Below are 22,155 nucleotides of genomic sequence, written 5' to 3' on the forward strand. Positions count from 1 at the left end.
CAGGATCATTCTGGTCAGATAATAAAACTAATAGAACACGTTTTGATAGTTAATACCAAAAGTTTTGCTCCTTTACTGCTAGGATTTGTTTATGGTTATGAGAACAAGATCAGGCCTTTTGTATACTAGGAATTTATTAATAAGCCAAATCACAATTAAATTAGCAGAAACAAACTCCATCCATGAGCATAGGCTATATTCATGCAGTGGCAGTGCTTGCAAAACATATAAGACAAAGTCTGTCCTGTGACATCAAAAGGAATAAGCCAGTGAAGAACAACAGTCTTTAAAAATAACAGTTATAGGAGATTATCTAATTACCATAATATTTAACATTATATGGCTTTAATAATTCTGTTATCATCAAGCTGCTAGCACTAAAAGAAAATGGGAAACTGGCTCTGATACCAATTGATAATGAGAAGGGGAGGTTCTGCCCTCTGGGTCCTTGGTTTTGAGCCAGCTCAGGTTGGAAGTGAAAGTCATTCCTGCTGGGCACCTCTCTGAAGTGAGCTGATGTTGTTAGGCTTGGTCCAGTTCCACATTCATAGAATAAAAACCGACATCACAGCAATGGCTGTGCTGGAGATGAGAATTTTTGAAAACGTTTTGTCTCTGCCTTCTTGTTAGCATGCAAATAGATCCTAGCCTGCAACGAGGATATTTATATAGGAATATTTACTCCAAAACAAATCTCACCAACAGTACTGTATGAAACTTGCATGCATTTTATATTGCTTTAAAACTAGAACGACTTGCCCTGCAATAACAGGAGTGTTTTTACCCCTGTGCAACCCCATTACTTTGGTGTGGGGTGGCAAACCTAGGGACCACAAGGTCTGCCAAGGTAACACTAGTAACACTTGTGGCTGAGTGTGCACCCCTGTAGTATTACTGTTCACTTTTTAAATATCTGAGCAAGGCTCAGCTTCAAGGTGCATCCTGGGTCAGGTTGAGCCTGGAGGACCTATACTGTCTGAAAACCTTATAGTGAGTCTGTGTTGCCCACCAGGCCACCTTAAATCCAAGAACAGTTAAACCCAGTTAAATTAATGCAGGTGCAGGTCAATAAAGAGCTGAACAACTCTTTTTTTTTTGGAGGCTGAACGCTGCAAAATGTAAGCTAATGCTGCATCCCTCTGGACTGCTCCTTTCCCAGCAAAAGCTGCAGCACATAAACAGTGCAGAGCAGCTTGCATTGTAACTGCTGTGACGGCTTGGTGGATTAATGAAGACTTTGTCCTCTGGGGCTGTCAGCCCCAAACCTTTCAGGAGAAATGAAATCTCCGAGAGGGAAAAAAAAAGAAAACCAGTAGTGGAATTACAAATAGGTGTCTTTCTGACTTTCAAATGAGACGTGAAGCATCTTCATTTACAATTTAATATTTCAGTAAGCACTTTATTGGAAAAGACTATGTAATGGGTTAATTTCCAAATGTCATTTATCTTTACTCACTGGGGATGACTTTCTGTAATTCACTTGAGGCTCCAACACTCATAGATTAATACATCACCCTCCAACTTGAGAAGATAAAAGCCTAACAAGCTCTAACCTGCTACACAGGCTATATTTAAGTAGTACAGGGTAATGATAAATATCTCCCATGAAATGTGTTCTCTTCACACTTCCTGCAAAAACTGCTGAGTGAGCCAGCTGGCGAGATGGAGCCAACAGTCTTTGCTCACAGCCCCACCATCCTTACGCCATGACACTGGAGCGCTCCCTTCCCCAGCATCTCCCCCAGTCCCTGGCCTCCAGAGGTGAGGGTGTTTTTGTCACCAGCTGACAGTACTTGTGGCTCTGTCCACACCCCATCAGTGACTCTCCCTCATGCCTGGCAGGCAGGCAGGAAAAGACTGCTGGGGGTTGTATGTGCAGTTTGGTTTTCCTTAAACATGCTCCGCTTCCTAGGTTGGACTAAACATTTTGCAAAACAAAATGAAGACTGGGCGCCTCCCCAGTGGCAAGGGACAACTGTGGTAGGCAGAGCTGGGGAAATGCAGGAACCAGGAGGAGGGGAGACCACACAGTTGCTCAGGCCATGTGTGGGGCCCTGATGCAAACTGAATCACTTCTTGCTTCCTTCTTTCATGTACAAATGGTGGATGCTGATAAGCATGCAGGGACCTCACATTCAGACACACTCCTGCACCCGGAAGCTAGAGAAGGTCCAGGCCAGTCCAACCAGTCTTTGCAATTTGCATCATCTCCTGTTGACCAGATGTTACCCAGTGCTTTCCAGGACTGCTTCAAACATCACAGTGATTTAACTGCAGACAAGTACAGTGACCTCCAGCTGGAACTTACCTTCCTGCCCAGGGCCCGAAGCCTGATCTAAACACAGCATCAGGATGTTAACCTAGCTCCTTACCCTATGTGGGAATAATCTGGTATCTCCAAGCAATCCTGATACTCAGCATCCTCCCAGCCCCACCCTCATCAAGTCCTCTCCTCACTTTTGTCACTGCATTACACACACTGATCACTCACGTAACCAGTTTGGAGAAACAGAGAGCAGAGCAAGCAGCCTTTCCAACATGCTGAAGAGAAGTCCTTGGCTACAACTGTGTTTCCCAGCCATCAGACTCTGGATGTGTGCCACTGGGAACTGGAAGGGTAAACCATTATGATTAAAAATTATAGTTACCTTCTACAGACGTAGCATACATCCCACCACAAACTTCCTCATCTAATTAATGCAGGAAAATAAGCCATACTCCCATACAACTGACCACTTTAGTGGCCTGAACACATCCACCATAAGACTGTTTCAAAAAAACCCCCTACGGTAAAAGGTTGTTTATTTAGTTGTGTTAAAAGCTCTCTAGGTCTTCACTAAGCCTGACTGTGTGGGAGTTGCAGAAGTCTCATTGTCCTCTCCCAGGGGTATGTCTTCTTCCAGGGCAGTCAAGATCAAAGACTGATCTAGAAAAAAAGAGCTCAGGCTGGCCTTGTCCTAGGCCTCCAGGCTTTAACAGGTCCTGTTGCCGCAGCCGGCTGAGCACAATGCACTCACATTTACGCTTCCCTCTCTCTCATGAGTTAGGAGAGCATTAGAAACAATACAACTAGATAAGCCAATTCTATCTTTTCTTGCCAATTCTACCTACATTTGATTTGGCCAGTATATTTGGATTCCCAAGGATATTTCTTTTCAGATCATCATGATCTCACTGTAGTTACTGTTTAAACATGTCCTGACAATGTACCGTTGACCAACCCCTTTTTTTCCCAAAACATCTTTGCAGAGATTAATTCAGTTCTTCAGCAATCGCAGAAACATGATTAAATACTTGCTGCAATCATGAGATAGTAGCATTAACTACCCTTTTTTGTCTAAATTTTTAAACACAAAGAGATGCGGTAAGAAACAAATGAAGGAATATTGATGCATGCAGTGAAGAAATCCTTAGTACCTGTCGTGTATCTATTTCCACTTCCTGATTTTAAATGAAGAACTACTGAGACAAACAGCTTTTTTGCTGATTCTATAATTTTCTTTGAAGATGGAAGGAGACACTGGGCCACAAGTTTATGAACCCAGCATATTTTCCCTGCATCTTTATGTGTATCAGGTTTGGCTTCCTTTTATTGTTCTATCCCTTCAGACCATAAGCATTTGGTGAAATGATTTGGCAGTCACTCTGCACAACACCTCTAGCAAAACCAAGCGAATGAATTCTTGGTCACTTCATTAAGTGCTCCCTCAATGATACCACATCTAGCTTCCCAGGCTGTTGGCAGTGGGCAACATCCAGTACCTCACAGAAAGCCAAAAACTATGAAAGCAGTCATAATAACGCAACTAGGCACCCACAAACAGTGTAAAGCAACAGAAAAGCAGATTTCATCTGACTTCTGCAGTTTCTACTCGTGACTGCTGAGTTGCACTGCTGACATGAGTGACAGCTGATCAGCACCACTTAAGATCCATGCATGAACACAGTGGGGGTGAGGTGTATAATGTACACACAACTCTTGCTGAGGGAAAGGAACTCATTCTTGCTTACGACCTTCTTTATATGTCTGTTGTTTCTGTGGAATCATTTGACTTATGCTACTGAATACAAAACACTTGTGAGCAGTGGGATGGAGAACCAAGTTCAAACTCTTTTTCCAGTTATCCCTGTTTGCAGTTAGGGGAGACATACACTGGAAAACCAGAAGTTGCAGTCAGTCACCTTCCATAAGCAAGCTCCTATCCTCCCCAGGGCTGCACAGCTTTGTGGGATTTGGAAACATATATGAAATCCTGTCCCCAGAGGAAGGAAAGGTAAAACCTCTGTGAAATTTGTCTGGTTCAGGATTTTACTACATGCCATCTGGCTACTGCCACCAATACTGCTATGCAACTGGAAGTCATCTGCTGGTATCCTGGGAGGTTCTCCCCTCAGAAAAAGCTTTTTTAGGCACCATATTAAGACATTACCAGTGCCAGGCCACTAATGTGGTTTTCCAGAAGAGTGTAACAGTTTTCACACATAAACTACATCTCTCTATCTTATGATCAGGATGCCATTTATGTTAGTCCTAGGAATAATATAACAGATGGAAACCCACTGTCCAAGAGGAAACTGCATGGAATACAGTATCTTACAGAGAGAAACTTTAACTTCTGTTTCAGAAACAACTGTACAAAGAGGAAAGTCTGGGTGTTAATAGCACATGCAGGGGACAGTAATTCTCTGCATCTTTAAAACTGTTCAAAACATGGTTTCTTAGCACTGGTTATGCTTGTTCCCTATATATGGCATAACTTACCACTACTTAAACTTTGGTGGAAAAGCACACACAATTTTCCACAGCTATGCCATCTCTTAAAAACTGCTCCACCCTGTCCTTTTTTTTAGATTATTATTTCTCTTTTTAACAGCCCTAAGAAAAACTGCTAGGAATTTTTCTAGGGGAGTTCGTCAAGAGTTTGGTAGATTCATATGCAGTTGTCCTCAAAACATGTATAAACAAATCTATAAAAGTAAATAGCAGCCTTAAGTGTATAAACACTCAATTTTAATTTTTACATATTTTCCTTACCTAGTAATGTTTTTTTTCCCTAGTAGAAACCTTTGCCCGTGCCTAAACACAACATTTCTAATACAGATCCAGTCACTGGATATCTCTGTGCACAAAGTAACTGACCAAGTGACTTTAACTAACTAGTGATCAAAGCCAGTGTTTCTTTAGGTCCGGACCTAAAAATCCACTTGAGTGTCGTTTAATGTGAAACGATGGGGAACCAGTCTGCTTAAAGTCCAGCCACTGAGAACATTTAGTGACTTTGCTGGAAAGGCAGGCTTACATTCTTTGCTGAACTGGGCCACCGAGACTCCAGACGTATTTGCCGCTGTGCCAAGCCACAGCTATCTGAGGGAGAGTAGAGGCATAAATTGCATTTAAACGGACAGAGACTGTGAATCCAGTGCTTTGCACGGTGAGTAGGTTGAATGCAATGAACTGTGCTAACTGATCTTCGTGCAACCGAGCAACTTTATTTAAGCTGGAGCCCAAGTTAGGCTCACTGTGCATTACTACAGCAACAAAATGACAGGCACACTTCCTGGGAAGCAAGTGAGATTGTGACTGATACATGCTGTAAACTTGCTGGAAAGAGTACACTTTGGTTAGGTTTTTTTATGTGAACAAACATACATAACAAATGCTTCTTTTCCTTAACACTACTTCATACAATGCAGTACTGCAGATTGGGTTTTAAGAGAAAACCAACTTTTCCAGAGAAAGGGTACAAATTAACAAAAAAGTTTACAGAATCTTGGTAGATCTAGGGGATAGTTTTTACTTTATTTGCTGGTATTTGCTATTGATATTTATCTGATCACCCACGTGTCGGTTTTTCTTTAATTTAATCGCTGCACTTGAAATAATTTCTCTTTGGAATGAATGACTCAGTGGTTAGACTCTGGACTCTCAATCCTGTTTCCAACTCTCCATTTGCTCACAGGGTAACAACATGTTTAGTTATCTTTAAATCACAAGGAACCTATTCCAAATTTTAATGATGTAACCTCGTTGCATCCCAGCAGAGTAAGAACTCTTTTTTATGACTTTCCCTTTACATATGGGAAATGTATTGAGTTCTTCAGGGGATGCTGCAAACTGGCACTAGCAGCACTGGTACATGCATTAAGAGATCATGATGAAAACTGTGGTGTTGAGGAAAAGACATGTATCCTCTTTGAAACACCAGCAAAATGGGCTGAGGGAATGGCAAGGAGGTCGGGTGTGGACAGCTGGCAGCTGCTACCATTTCAGTTACCAGCACTGAAGTCAATACCCTTATCACTACTCTTGCAAGCTTTTCAGTGCACTGGCATGACCCATCCAGAAAAAAAAGAAACAGAACCACCTCCAAACCACAAAAAACCCAAAACTCACCTTCAAGCCAAGTAACAGAAAGAGCTAAGTTTCATCCATCATCAAAAATCATCATTTATTTTAGAAAGAAAGTGTCCTTTTGGACATCATTCTATGTCATTTTTCAATGGACTTTTAACAGGGAAATGAGATATTTTAAACCCCTCAAATTGAAGAATATTTTTTGATATTCTGTTTTCTCGTAATAATACTGGTGATGATGTCACTCAGTAGAAAACTCTAGCAGTTTCTGACTGACTCAGTACTTTCAGGGCAAATCTGTCTTTCAGATTTGTTAACAACAGATTTACTCCTGAACCTTGTCCCCTGATGTTTGTGAAATTACCCCAATTGCAAGGGTTATCTCCCTAGTCCTGGCAAATCATTCCAGCTTTGGCTTGTTTTAACGCTGTGTTTTTCTCATTTTCCACTTCAGGTTCACTGTCCTTGTGTCACCCAAAAGAGCAAGCAAAGAATTAAGAGGAATTCTTGGAGAGGGCAGAGATAAAAGCAGAGGATAAAGGCAAGAAACTATTTGTCTGCGATCCTGTTAGCAGAGAAAATGCTTTACAAGGCTACCTTGTGGGGAACATGCCCTAGCCAATAGCAAAAAATCCTCCACGTAGCTGCTTTGTAAAAATCCCAAAGTATAAAACACGTCTTTGAAGCCAAATTAATGATCCACAGCACGTTGGAAATCCTTCTGACTCTTCTGTAGACATAACGCTTTTTCACCCTTTTGACTTTGAGCTGAGCCTCAGGAACAGACTTGCTCAGATGGATGAAACTCGGGAATAGAAAACACCAGCAGGGATTTTCACAATGGTAACTACAATGAGGAATACAGGGCATATATTGTGCCTACAGCTATTCTTTCAAAGTTACTCCAGGCTGAACATTTTGGGATATAAAGGATGCATTTTGTGTCCATTCTAAGTGAGTTAAGAATAGAAATTACAAAGAATGTAATTCTCTTAATCTGATTTCTTAATGCTTTCTCTTGGGTTTACCTGGTTAGTTTCCCTTTTGTTTAGCAGCAAAGTTTTAATCTGTATAATCTGGTCTGTGGAGAACTAAAAGATGACCTGCATTTATAAATTGCTAAACATTATCATCAAAATTTTCTGCAGAGCTTGGATGATTACCTTAAAACAATGGAATTCCTGTAGGTCAAATCTTGTCCCTCCCAGTAAAATAAAATTAAGGAAAAACAAACAAACAGCTAGGAGAGATTATTCGGGAACCTGAGAGCTCTCAGCCCTTCAGGAGAAGCCCCTAAGTACAAGTGTAAGCTTGGGTCTCTCAGGAAATCTGCAGATCCTGAAGAAAATTTCCACTCTCAGCCTGTCACCTTCCCTCCACTGGCCATGCCTTTCCCTCTGTGCACACCTGCAAAGACCAGGGTACCCCTTATGACACTGCCAATAGGATCACCATAAATTTCAGTGTTAAATTCTCCAAAACTCTGTATGCATTAGCAGGCGGAGCACGTCAAACAACTTGTTCTGTTCACAACTTACGTAGTACCCTAAATAGACAGAGCTCCAAATATTGCTGTCCTGTGGAAAGAGGTTGGCTACATATCCTGTTCCCCCTTTTCTATCTAGCCCTTTACAATTGCTTTGGCCTCTTTAGAGGGTGCATCACATTCAGGAAGCATGTATGAGGTTCCTTCTTAGTTATCATGTTTCAGATAGAAATGGTTTTCCAATTTACAGCTACTGTTTCTCTAAGGTGCCCAGGTTAAACACTCAGGACATTGCTTCTCTTCTTTTCTGCAAGGTCAACCCACAGCTGTTTCTCTAAGGGCTCTAGATTCTGCTCTGCAAAAAGGGAATCTGTGAAAGATACCATATGTGAAACCTGCATCTAAGAGCACCTGAGATCCAAGGGACCCTATGGCCCCAATGCCATAGGGGACATGTAAATTGCTTAGATGTACTAAGGATTTCTTCCAGCACCTCTTCATATCGGGCGAAGTTTGTTTCATGTACATGATATAAAACAAGGGCAGCCTTCGTGCCCTTGAGCTACTTGTCCAGTAATTGAGGATCTGATAATTTTTAAGTGATATCAGAGGAGCTTTAATTAAAATCCATTTCTAGCCTTTAAAATGGGTAAGAGTGACTACAACAGTGGCTTCAGACTTGCAGATACAGGGACCTATGGAACAAAACATATTTATCAGTGCATCTCGCAGGGGAGTGCCATACACACCACAGGACAAATGCTGACCTCAGTTGCTAGGAGACTTTCCATTTACCTTATCACAAATGCCAGATTTAGACTAAAACAGGTAACAACCTGAGCTCCTTGATTTGACCTCCTTCTTGGGCTCGGCATATGAATCTAGTGAGAGGACTTGCAATGTCTGGATGGTTCCCCACCTACAGCCCCTTTCGGCCTAATAAAAACCAATCCCCTCCTCATTTAACACATGCTGGAGCCTGCAGAAAAGGAGTAAAGCATCACTGCAGTGCTTGGTGACCCTGAACAACCTCAACAGGTGCCTTGCTCTTGTGGAAAACACATGTTGCTCTGTCACTATTAATACACAGGCAGTGTGAAAGGCATATGCATGTTTGTTTGCGTGGGGAGCATAAATTATGGAGATTCCAGGTTTGAAGCCGTCACCTTTTGAATCTACAGAGCTGCTCCTGGGAACAGCCTAGGCACAGGACCACAGCTAAGCGCGGAGCAAAGTCCCACAGGTCAGGCAGTCATGGGGAGTGTGCAAGGGCAGACCAGAACGCTGTACAGCTGAAGGTCTCAATGCTCTGGTGACTGAGAGGGTTCACAGACCAGGGAAGAAAATAAATTAATCACGTTGCCTCCAGACTGCCTGGCTGAAGTCATCCCTCTGTCGATAGCCTCCCTCATCACCACACAGACAAGCTGCTCGCTCCCCACACTGTTAAGTACAAGGCAGGAGCTGTTTATTGTTTCAGATTTAAGGATTCAAAATGGCAAGTCAAATTGATTTCCTGGGAAGTGAGGAGAAGTACTGTCAAATAGTCCCTCTACTCCTCATCAAGTGATGAGTAGCAAACACATATCCCGTAGAGATAACAGCCGTGGGGTGACATGTCCCAACAACTGTATTTTTCCTCTGGATAGCTCTGGAGCCACACATAGCAGAAAAATAAGGTCTACTTTTGTAGCAAGTTAAAAGGAGCACAGATCATGAACTCATGGGTAGAATCAAGGCTATATGCACAAGGCACAAAACCTTTCATCTCATAGCCTGACCACAGCTGCCACTTCCAAGTCATACAAAGTGAGAAAAGGGGAGAGATGATGGAAGTAAAATGCCCTATGCCCATTTATCTCAGGATCTCCCAGTTTTATGTACAGATAGAGGAAACTGTGCCCCTGAAACTTTTCCCTTATGGCTGGAAGATCTTTAGATGGTGAGAAAGGCATTGACTCAAACTTTGCTGAGATCTTATCCACACATATTTTCATTGATCAAACTCCACCACTCCGTCCACATTGAAAGCCTTGACTGAGCAGTGCAGAATGAAAATGGACAACACGAGGCAGGTAGCACTATTTTTTCCCCCCTGAATTCACATAGCTGTGCTACAAACCTGTCCCTGCTCTAAATTACTGATGCAAGAGAAAGAGAACCAAACAACATACACACGTACCCCACACACCAAGTGTACAGTGACTAGAGTGGAGAAAGCCTGCATCCTCTACATTCATGAAGAAAACAATGATAAGGCAAACAAAGAAAAAGCTAACCCCACTGCTGACAGCTAAAGGGATGGAAGACTAGCTTTTTATTGCCTGTGAATGATGAAACCGTGGCCATTAGCAACAGAGGGTAGATGTAAGTAGTGTTACCACCCATGACATCCTTTGCAGACACTGGGGAGTCCAGACCTCACAAAGGAGTAACATTTTTTTCTGCAAAGTGCACTGCTGAGGAAAGCACTCCCACACCCCTGCCCATTCTTTCCCCTCCCTTTGCAAAGGGATAGTTCACACCACTTCAGGAAAACAAGGCAAGAATCAGCCTTGACCATAACGTCCCACCAGTGAGACGATGCAAATATTATTGACCCTGATGTAAGGAGTCAGTGAAATTAGTTCTCTGTGCAGCCAACTGGCCCTTGGCTGATGAGACCACCCTCATACTCTCAAGGCAGTATTATATATCCCATCTCACCTTCTGTGTCCCCTAGCTAGGTCCCTTCCTCTTTGACTCATGCAGACTGCACCTGATATCTGCAAAGCAGATCAGGGAAAACCTCTGCTATCTTCTGCTGCACCAGACCTCTTCCAGATTTGCCTCCCTCTCACATGTTTCCTATCAAAAATTTACCTTCCAAAGCCCAGCAGAAGGCAGATCTATTGATATGCCCACCCTGCTGCTTGGAGCTACAATTGCCTAATGCCATCCCTCTTGTGGCTGTACAGGCCAAGACGAGCCTAGGAGGTCACAGCTCAAGCTGCTCCTCACCTAAATTGGTGGCACAAACCCAATTTTTTCTTTTCTAAAGCACAGATAATGATCAAGCAAAAATAAAACAGAACTCAATTTTTAAAATATACTTGGAAAAGTAACTATTAGATCAAACAAGGCAGGGACTTGACGTTGTGGGGGTAGGGCTCCCTGCCTCTCTACGTGCCTTCTTAGCTGGGTCTCCCATGGAAACAGTGTGGTCTACAAGCCCCAGAGTTACCATTTGACTCTGCGTGACATCCATTGGCATGTTGATTCACAACCATGAGCTGTACCTGCTTCCCACAAGAAGATCCAGAGTGTAATTTGCAGGGAAGGCAAGATCCGATGGGCCCGAACAATATGCTAGAGCACTGTATCGATGCCTATCAATCGATCCATCCCCTACAGAAGAGGAAAGAAACGTCAAAGCAAACGGTCTTTTGCAGGCACAACAGCTGTTACACCACTTTTTGGCATGAGCTGCAGTTCATACTGCAGCCTTGTCACTCTCCACCCCTTTCTTGCAGCTCCTTTCTCTCACAGACCACCTCCACTAAGCAAGCAATGGGCTGATGGTAGTCCCAAGACATCTTGGGATGGCTGCACAGCATTGCTTCCCTGCTGCATTTTCCTGATGCCTTCTGCCTATCAGCCTCTTTTCTGAGCCACCTTTAAACAAGGACAATAAAAAAAAGGAAAGAATCCAGAAACACTGGACTGAGATATAGTCAGTCATTAACTGTTCATTAATGGCATTGCAATGGAAAGAGGCGACAGCTGTGTTTCTCCAGCCCTCATCATCCAGCTTCTATAGCTTAGTCCCTGCTTTCACACAATCGATTAATTTGAAAAAAAGTTTATCACAAAAGCATTCATTTAATTTAACTATCCACAGAGGCCTCAGATAACATGCTTCACAGGTCCCATTCTCAGACTCATAATGATCAGCTCAATCCCCTGCAGCCTTAAATCCCTTATTTAACACGCACCTTTGGATCCCAGTACAGTATTACATAGCTGACAAAGCAGCAAATAAAGAGAAATATTTTTAAAAGGTACGGATGGGGAGAGAATAATCAGAGATACAATTGTCAGAGCCTTGTGTTAACTAAGGACACCAGAGAAGTATGGCTGATGCAGCCTCCTCACCACTTAATGTGAATAAACAGCTTACGAGTGGGAGAGGCTGAAAGGGGAGCAGCCTCCTTCCCTGTCACGGGAGAGGGAATGTGATGATCACCAAGTACCAAAAAAGCTCTCATTTGTGAAACCCCTGAAGGGAAGGAGCCTGCTGCTCCTCCCCACAGCTTCCTAGCGGTGATCGTGAGCTCCTGGCACACAATGTCGCTCATCTCACCATCACATGGCAAGTCTCACGCCATCTTCTCAATGCAGAAACACAATTAGGTTAAAAGACAGAAGCTTTCTGATAGTCTTTTCTTTCATATGCCTCTGTTTCTGATGTATGACCAAAGTCCTTATGCTTCTGTCTTCTGAAAAGCAGCCTTGAATCTAAACCAGTGCCACCAGCCTTCCTCAGAGCCACACAGACAAGCTTTCATATCCTCAGAAAACACAAAATATGGTCCCCGCACCACCACAGAGCAGCACGTCTCCCACAACGAGAGGATTCTGCAGCGGGCGTGGGTGCTCAGCCAAGTCTGAGGTCTCCTGGCACAGCAGCTCCCCTCTGGCCACCGGCCAAACATGTGCCGTCTGCGAGCACGGGGTCGATAGCCTTGGATGTACAGCAAACCGCTGGAAGGAAGGGCTGACCGACCGCGTACCCTTTACGCCGGTTGCCTCCCGGCTGGTGTCGCTTAAATTAAAACACTGACCATTAAGTTTGGTCCCTGGCAGGCTGCAGCGAGGCAAGGCTGTATCTTTCAGTTCGCTGAGAAGCAAAATAAACAGCACAGTCTTGACCTCACACTCCTCTTGCCAATAAAGCCTAACCAGGGAGCAAAAAGGACAAAAACCCAAGCACAGAAGAAATGTATCAGAGTGCAATCTTCTCCTTCCAGCATTCAAGGGGCTGGCTCTTCCCCTGCAGAAATGCTACCGTACACTTCCAACACCAAGCTTTCCATGACACAAACAGATGCACAGCCACACATCTGCAATATAAAGGTCTGTACCTTACAACTACAGGGAAGAGTTGCACCTCCCTAGAGGTTCCTCCAAAAAGACAGTTTTACAAGAACTGGACGCTGGAGAATGGCTTTGCCAGTTCAGCTGAACAATTTCTATTGCCTAGGTTTCACAATCAGTTTTCTTCTCAAAGAAGGGGCCTGGAAAACCTCTAAATGACTCCTGAATAATAGTTTTGAGGTAAACTGCTATCCTTATTATAAAAACGAATTGAAAGGAAACATATGACAACAGTACAAATACCTTATGCTAAATGACTCCAAAGCAGAAAAATCCAAGCTTTCCCAAAAAGAGCTCAAGATTGTACTGGGCTCTAGATCTGAAGACTGTAATAGCTTCCCTCTTCATTAGTGTAAGCACAGAGCATCACGGTCACTCAGCTCAGCCCTCCCACCGTGTGAATACAACCCTCCTTCAGGTTGGCATCAACCGCCCTAGCTTCTGTAAACAAACTTATCGCCTGTTTAAAAGTAAAACAGAAGGGAAATGGGCCAGGAAATTATCCAATATGGTTCTGAATGAGCATTTCAAGTGGCAGAGACCTCAGGAGTTCCATAGTTACCACTGCTGGGAAACAATTCCCAGCTAACAAAGACATAAAAAGACCCACCCAAGTAGGAGAAGGGCTGTAAAGCTAAGGAAATAGGAGAAGTCATGAAAGAAAATACATTATTAAGGAAAAAGGAAAAAAAAAATCAAAGCAAGAACACCAAAGGGGAAAGAAATAAGTCTCTAGGATTAGCAGGGAGAAGTACAGATTTAAGAAAGATCCATTGTGCGAGTACAGCTTTATAAAAGCTTACAACACAGCGACCTTTAAAAATAGCTTTATTTCTATTGCCAAAGCACCTCCACAACCTGCATCAAATAAAGCTACAATTTGTCAAGGAGCTGAATGCACTGGTTTTAATGGGATTTCATGGTTCTCAGTAACTTGCAGGATTATGTCCCTACCACAAAGTGCTAAATTGTCTAGGAAAACACACAGGAGGAAACAACAGTAAAACAACCCCAGAGCACAACCACTGTGCACAATCTTTTACATGTTACTGAATGAATGATATCAGCTGTTACAATAACAGACACATTCAATATCCCAAGCTGGAACTCCTATGCAGGGTACTGAACACTTTTGCAAAATGCACTGTTTTCCTTAGCTGTTTCATGCTAGATTACAGCAAACGGCCAGGCTCTTTCTTGTGTGCTTTGGGGTGGGGGTATTACTCTTTTTTTCAGTGACTTATTGCTTATGAAAGCAATTGATGGCAACAGTTAGGTTACCTCCTATCCCAAACCATTCTTTATCAATCACCACCTTGTAAAGCCTTCAAGTCCAAAGTGTAGGTTACTCCAAACTGCTGGGGGATGAGACTGGCAAGGTTATGGTTACTTTCTTTGTTTCTTGGGCCACACTCAGATTTAAACTCATTGTTAAACTTGGGACTGTCAGCTTCTTAAGAATAAATGCTTGTCACTGAGTGAGACAGGCTGTGGTATGACCACAGCAGGGCTCATTCACTGGCAAAACTCAACCGGGGGAACAGCATTTCAATCATTTTGGTAAGAAAAGCACATTGGCACTCCAGGAGCAGGGAGATGCCATCAATGGCATTATCATGCTCTCCCTTCTTTCAGGGGTCAGGTTAGAGAGGTGATTTACACAAAACTAGCATAACATTTTTCGTTACTATAGTTTTTTAATGGTGTCTTCAAGGCACACAGTAGTAACCACAAAGGAAAGGACTTATGCTCCCAATATTCACCTGGAGAAACGAGTGCACAACTTGCACAAAATCAGTGGAAGAGATGCCAGGATGTAGGGAACTGCTTATGGAGTGATCACGCTGTAGTCACTGCAAAGCGGAGCGATGCTTTAGGTGTGGGTATTGCTGTTGGCAGAATATGAGGGTGACAGGAACAGGAAAAAAAAAGGAAAGAAAAAAGAAAAAAAAAAGACAAAGTCTCAATAGAAGAAAAGACCCTGCAGGTTGCTTGCTGCTGCTCAGTAGTCTGCCCATAATAAAGCTAACCCTGCAGTCCCACCAGTGAGGACTGTGAAGCCAAGTTGAGTTTGAACTCATTGGCATCAAGGTTATACATGCAGATCAGCCTGGTAGCCCTGCCTGTGACCGTGTTCATCACAAGGCTGACAATCCCTGCTGAAGGCACTTGAGATCAGAACAAAAAGGGATGCTTGTAGGTCAGCTTTAAACCTCAAGAGACTGTGGGTGGGTGAACAAAGAAGGGGTGGGCATGTACGTAAAAATAAAAGACCACAAGACACCTGGTTTCTCAGTACTGCTACTAGCCTATTCCTTCCAACACCATTAATAGCATGCCAGACTTCACAGAAACAAAAGCAAGCAGCCAGGCTCTTCCTCCCTCAAACAATAAAACAGAATTGTAAAACAGAGGCAAAGATGGATTCAATTAGCGCAAGATCTTTTTTGATAAAGATTACTCAAATAAGCCACATACGGAAGTTCTCCACATCTACAACATTTCTGCACCATTATTTGTAATAACATGACACCTCACTTTGCAGAAGGTGCCACACTGGATACTAATAGCACACTTATTATTAGATTTTCTGCATGGTTACATAAGCCTGCAAAAGGGGAAAAATGTAAATGATTCAAGAAGATATTCTTCTTGTGGTTCTCACGAAGTCTTTAGTATCTGAAGATTGAAGACGATCCCTCCTGGCAAGAAACAATCAATTTTTATGCTTCATTAAAACAGTTCTTTTAGTACTTTTAACAAAATGCTCAAAGGCAAGCCAAGCGAAGAATATATACTTTTTTTTAATCTAAAAATTCTGTGCTAAATTTTACTCTCAGATCTTCCAAACTCTTCTCCTAAAATTAAAATGAAGCTGTGTATGCAACTTTGTGTTTATTTTTTCCTCATAATCTATGATCTGAGGACATTATACCCTGTCTAAACCCAGCTGTGAGCAGGCACAAATTTCAAAAAAGGACATAATAAGGGCAAAACCAAGGGAGATATGCACTATCTCTGGTAACACTGAGGGAAAAAGACTTCTGCCATAATACAAGGTCATAAGTCAATGTCAGTCCCACCAGAATAACTTACCCATGTCAACACACCGGCAGTAGGTGCTCAAGAACCTTTTCAGCTGCGTGACCAAGAGCACTTCTCTTCCATTATTCAGAAACACACAGGTGATAGCAGTAATCTCTTAAGCACATGATGAGTTGTACAATCCTCAGAGGACCTTTCCCCTGAAATCAATCAGTGTCATACACTCATCCCCAAAGTCCATCTCTGCACTCACCAGATGTTTGCCTGCTGACCTGCCTCTGGAAATACTGTCTAACATGACACACACCCAAAGGAATGGTGGGCTAAGCCACTGCTTATTAACCAAATTTATCTGGTATGACTTAACAGGTCCCTTAGCCATAACACAACACTACACACAGAATCCTACAATGCAGCAGATGCAGGAAGGGTTTACTACATTCTACAGCATCTGTCCTTACCTATCAATGAGCAGAACGCTAATTTAAATGTCATGTTGTCTCAGACTTCACTGCTGTGCAAATGGCATCTAAACGCTGCTGTCACTGGTGCATAGGGTTTGCTCAGAGATTAGATAAGTGCAATAAATCTAACACAAGTTCAGAGGGCTGGCTGACAAGCTGCATACAGGAATCGCTGTTCTATTCCCTTTAAACATAAATGTAAACTTACTTTTTGGAGGACTCAGCGATCTTGCCTTAATGCATATGGAACAGTCCCCAACCCAGGGCAAGCCTCTGGCAGTAGCAGGGAACTAGGTGGACATCACCAACACAGCAGAAGATTTTGCCATTGCACTACCAGATCTAACAACACATTTCTACATCATGAAGACAGAACAACAGCTGGCTCACCTTGTTTCTGGCAAACGTGTTACTTCCACAGCTCATATGCAAATACATATAGTGCCTTCTGAGACACTCATTGAATTGCCCATGCGAGGGAAGTTTTAGGGTACTGTATCACTGTACCTTCATCTACTGAAAAAAAAAAAAAAGAAGGAAAAGAAAAAAAATCAGCTATTGCAAAATTGCTAAGCCTTTACAAATAGATAAACTGCGGCAAGGATTTTTTAGATCCTGCATCCAGGTAGGATGGCCATTTGGTACAGAAGGCCAAATTTTAACCTGGTTTCTTCACCTGAACCACAGCTGAACTAGCTATGTTCACCTCTGATAAGATGACCCACAGTACCCACAAGCAAGCCAGAATGCAAAAAGGTGTTTGTAAGAGGCAGTCAGTACGTTCTGGAGAAGCAAAACTCACTTTTTTAGTCTTTCATGACTAAACTTGTGGATTCTAACTCATGATCTCTGTTTGCAAGAGGCAAAATGATTTTGGGTACTGCAGGTCCTCAAATTCCCTGATGAATTTCCATAACTCTGTGCATTCAGCATTTTGAAGGCCTTTTCTAGGTCCTGCACTACTCCATGAAGGGCCTGCAGGTAGCTCTGCACAAACATCAGAGCACATCTGTGTCCCCACTCAGTTCATTGCCAAACACAGTCTTTGTGTGGACCAGCATTTTTGAACCTTGTATACTTTAATTAGGCTTCTAAATCCATTTTTAGGAACCTGAAAAAAACTTGATTTTTATCTGTGCCAAGCAGCTGCATCTACTTGTTACTTAAACAGAAGATGCAGTTGTTCAGCACCTTTGACTATTGGACCAGCTTTATTTAGGTCCCTAACTTTAGTCGTCCATAGAAGAGCAGAGTCAAGTGAGATTTGAATCCTTTTGAAAGTGTCATGCTTTTTATATAAGCAAGAGATAAAGCTGCCTGTATTAGTGAACACAAAACTGAACAGTGTACTTGGAGCCACTTGTACCAGCAACATCCCACATCTAAGTAATTCCATTCAAGTGTAAATGAGGCACATTGCAATTTCAGGATTATTTACTACATTTGTTTAGTACAATCACCTTGCAAGAAGCCTCAAAATGCTTTATTTGCAAAGAGCTGCAAAAATTGCCCCTAAGAATGTGTATATAAGGTGTCGCATTTTTCTTTTTGGAAACACTGAAAAATATGAACAAAAACCCCATAGAAAAACATGCCTGGAAAGCTGGAAGAGAGGTATAAGATCCTTTTGAAAACGCAGCCCTCAAACCAGAAGGAAAAATGCTTTCTTGTTCTTCAGGCAGGTGGAAGTTACCTGCATTCATGTAGCTACAGAAAGCAAAACAAGATAAAAAAGAAGAGGACTAATCTGAAATGTCTTGACTAACTTAATATACCTAGATTAAATTTGTAAGCAGGTTATTATATTAATTATTTACAGTCTTGCCTTAAGAAGATGTAGATTTTTGTGTGTGTATGCACATTTGGATTTTTTAATACATTTATATCTGCTGATATGAAGAGTTTTCTTTGCCTCAGAAAAAATGATCTGATTCTGCCTTCATTTACACTGATCTAACTCTAAAATTCAACAGTTACATTGCTGTAAAATTACTATTATCAAGGGGAAGAACATTCTAAAATTATCCCTTCAGCAGAGAGCACAAAGCCTGAAACTCTCAGTGCTTTCAACACCATTTTATCAGGACTGTGATCTCGGTACGGCTGATAATGCAGCCAGCCGAAGCCATGAAAGGGAGCTTTGTGCCCAGCTACACACCAGGCCATGTAAGACTTCCAGCTTTTTGACTGGCCGACAGGGATGTTGCTCTTAGTAACACAGCAAGATTGATTAGGTACAGTAAAAAAAAGAAAAGGGTATTTAGAAAGATAGTGGTGAAATAAAAGTTCCTCCTCTATGAAAGCTGCTACAGTGCATGCAAGCAAAAAATGCCAAGTAGTCAAAAAAAAGGCAAAGTGCTCAAATATTTCAGATACTCAACTAGTAAGGAGACTCAGAAGTTTGTTTATAATGGAGAAAACTCAGCCCTGTCTGATCCAGAATGAATGCAGTGTGATATCTCTGGTGAACCACACACAAACCTGCAACTGAATCTCCAATGCATCACCCGGTGAAGGAAAATCCAACTACTCTCACTACTGTTGAGACTTTTGCCTTCAAGATCTTATTCTGACTTCTGCTAGTACTCCGCTCCAGTCGGTGGAGGCTGGCCAGCAGAAAGAGATGTTCCCTGGAGAGCTGCCCTCCTTCAGAAGGCTGCAACAGACACATCCTGGCTAGGATGCCAGGAAGCAGAGATGACTGCAGTGAACCAGCTTCCTCTCTGATGATCCTGTGTCCCATCTCTTCCCCTTCAGGGCATCTAGGCTTAGGATACAGCTTTTTCCCAGGAAGGCAGGAGTAGAGGGGAGCAGTCTTGTTGGCCAACTGAAAACCACAGAGACAGCTCCTTCACAGAGTGCTCCCATGGCAGAAGGAATGGGTTAGGATCAACATTTCTGTTGTACACTGTATATGGGAATACTGCACACTCAAAAGCATTTTGTGGACTTTCCCATCATAGACTTCTGCACCAGGGGATATCTAACCTGGATCCACAGACGTCTGTAAAATTTACCCTGACATATTACACTGTAGTAAAAATTTCACCCACAAATGTGCTAGTTGCAAAAGGCCCCAAACCTATCAGCTAATCTTTTCCCAAGATGATTAAGAACGAATAACACAGCACTGAAGTTTTAATCATCTGTCAAAAAGTATGACTCACCGTGGGCAGGTGGTGAGCACCGTACACCACAACTGGTGCACAGTAGGGCTTTCTAACTCCAAACAAGCACATGTCACTCTGCTACTTCCACTCTACGTCTCTGTGCAAAGGCCAAGCATAGTCAGTCCTGCCTTTCTCCTGGTTCCTGCCTGCTCTTCAAACTGGGCAGGTAGGTGCCTGCCACAGGAAGCGAGGAAAAAGATGCTGGTCCCAAGGAAGATATGAGATGGTGACAATTCAGTGCCCCCAGTGCTCTCTTAGCCTGTATGATGGCTTTTAGATGACCTCCTTCCACATTTCATTGCTCCATGACACCTTCATGGGGTTCAAGTCAGATTTTGGGCTGGGTAACCCTCTTTTGTCCCGTGGACTTTTCCCCTTCATCTGTACTCCTAATCCACGTGCCTGTTTCTTAGCATATATATAGCTACCCATGAAGAGATACTCAAATTGCATACACAAAGAAATGAAGATCAGACCAGCTTTACTGCAAGTCCCTGCAGAGACAAGCCCAGCTAGTCTCTCCCAGAGCTATAAAGTTTGCAGAGCTGCTTTAAATATCTCTTCTCTTCAGAACACAGATTGGCTCGCTGAGGTGGTATATACACATTACTCTGTATACTCTGTATGTGTGAACATATGTTTGATAGCTAGATCACTCTATTCCAATACATAAAACCGCGCATACACTTGTTCTTTTAAAACGTTGCTGCTGCTGACTTTCGCAGAGGTTCCCTCCAGGAATCTCACTCCCCTCTGCCCCACTCACCCCCGGGAATGTTTTCCTCCAGCCATCAGTAGGACTTGGGGACTGCCTCCAGAGCAGAGCAACGATGCTGCGAGCATCAGCCAGAGGGGGCTGCGAGAGTGTGTTGTGAGATGCAACAGCCTCGGAGGGCTGAGGCTGCTGACTGTGCTAGAGGCTTTTCTCGCTTGCGTAAACCATTTCTTGAAATAATAATGCTTAAAATAGTGCAGAAAGTCTTCAGGTTTCTTGCTTTTTTATGCATGCAGAATTAGGCAGCTAGGATTGAAGATGCAGATCTGCACGCTGGCCAGCTATTAGCACTGGATGTCTGTGTCTAAGACTCTGTAAAAGCAGTTGGATTCTGATGGCATCAAACTCATAGCGATGGTGCTGTCTGTTTGATCACCAAGCAGTTTGTTAGCATGGTCTCTGTCGTTCAGCATTCTCATACAGCTAAATGTTAACAGTAAAGAAAGGGGCCAGACTTCTTGGGATAATGCATTTGATGGTGATAAAAATGTTTCTATGGAGCTTTACAGCAAAACAAGAATTGTTGCCCTTTATCTGATGCGCACACATTTCATACTTGCAATATGTCTAAAGTGATTTTATGACTAAATCCTGGGAAAAATGCAAAGAATGCTTGGCTAGAAGCATAATTTTCCAGTAAAAACACAACATGGCTTATTAACTGCGGCACTTGGAGGAGACTATTCAACATGAAGTGCATTTTTTTTAGCTCAAGACCAAAAACATGTGTTCGGGTATACGTTTTCTTTGGCTCCAGGCACCAATTTGACTGACTACATTAGAGGGGTCTCCAAACCCTTTTAAAGAACACTAGCTTCAGTACAAATGAAGTGGTACTCTATTAAACATGCCAGGGTACTGCAGCTGAAGGCAAGGTTAAAACCTCCTGACTTTTTCAGAATATATTAAGCAGAAATAATGGAAACAAAAAGCTCCATTAGGTACCTTGTTAAGATTTTTGTAGTTGCTGATCAGCAACCTTGTTATGGCAACACTTTTCAAAGTCACTGCAAGAAATGTTAATTGTGGCCATGGCGGGTGGGGACAACGCACAATGAACTGCGGGAGCAGTACTATTAGTGTTACCGTGAGAACAGATTATGCCATTTCCATTCTATCTTTGAATTCTGGTGGGTGTAGGGTGATGTGACTCTGAGTGATGTCAGATTACCCAGCCTACATTTTTCTTGGAAAGAAGCTCCTTCCTCCACTTCCCTAGCAGGAGGGCTTGTAAATACCGCGCTTAGGAAATCTCAGCTTCAGCAGACTCTGAAACGATCCCCGCACTATCTGGAATTTTTTTTAGTTGGACAACTGGAAGGCATACGCTTCTTGAATACCTGGAAACACCAGAATATTCTCACTTGGGCTTGTGAAATGGTGAGAACTGATAACAAGGGGTGGTTTTCTGGACTAATCCCCAGGAAACAGGACCTCACTCTCCCCAGTGTGGGCTGAAATCCAGACGATCTCAGCCACATTTGTTAGCGGGTCACAATGTCACTCCTCTTCTCTCCCATTAAAAAACTAATTGTAAAAGCTTTTGTCTCTAATCTGCAGCTAACAAACCAGCAACACTGAACAAAGGGGAAGAGTGCAACTCAGTCCAACACGCCTGAAGGGAACACTATCTCCACATCATGCAATATATGAAACTGCCCAGAATACAACCTGTCAGGAAATGCAATCGAATAGTGGGGTTTGTTTTGAAACAGATGTGGATT

The 22,155-nt window shown here is 42.7% G+C and overlaps 1 protein-coding gene across 2 annotated transcripts in view; it reads right to left on the reverse strand.

Annotated features, from left to right (window-relative positions):
* ATXN1 (ataxin 1) overlaps positions 1-22,155 on the reverse strand; it is a 290,966-nt gene that overhangs the window by 35,155 nt on the left and 233,656 nt on the right. For both annotated transcript variants that reach the window (XM_018077640.1, XM_008922279.2), the window contains 2 exons: positions 16,877-17,002; positions 16,074-16,222 (listed from right to left, as the gene is read on the reverse strand). The gene's annotated coding sequence lies outside the window, so the exon portion shown is untranslated. The remainder of the gene's footprint in view (positions 1-16,073; positions 16,223-16,876; positions 17,003-22,155) is intronic.

The sequence above is a fragment of the Manacus vitellinus genome, unplaced genomic scaffold (genome assembly GCF_001715985.3).
Source record: "Manacus vitellinus isolate BGI_N305 unplaced genomic scaffold, ASM171598v3 scaffold_39_pilon, whole genome shotgun sequence".
Classification (NCBI taxonomy): Eukaryota; Metazoa; Chordata; class Aves; order Passeriformes; family Pipridae; genus Manacus; species Manacus vitellinus.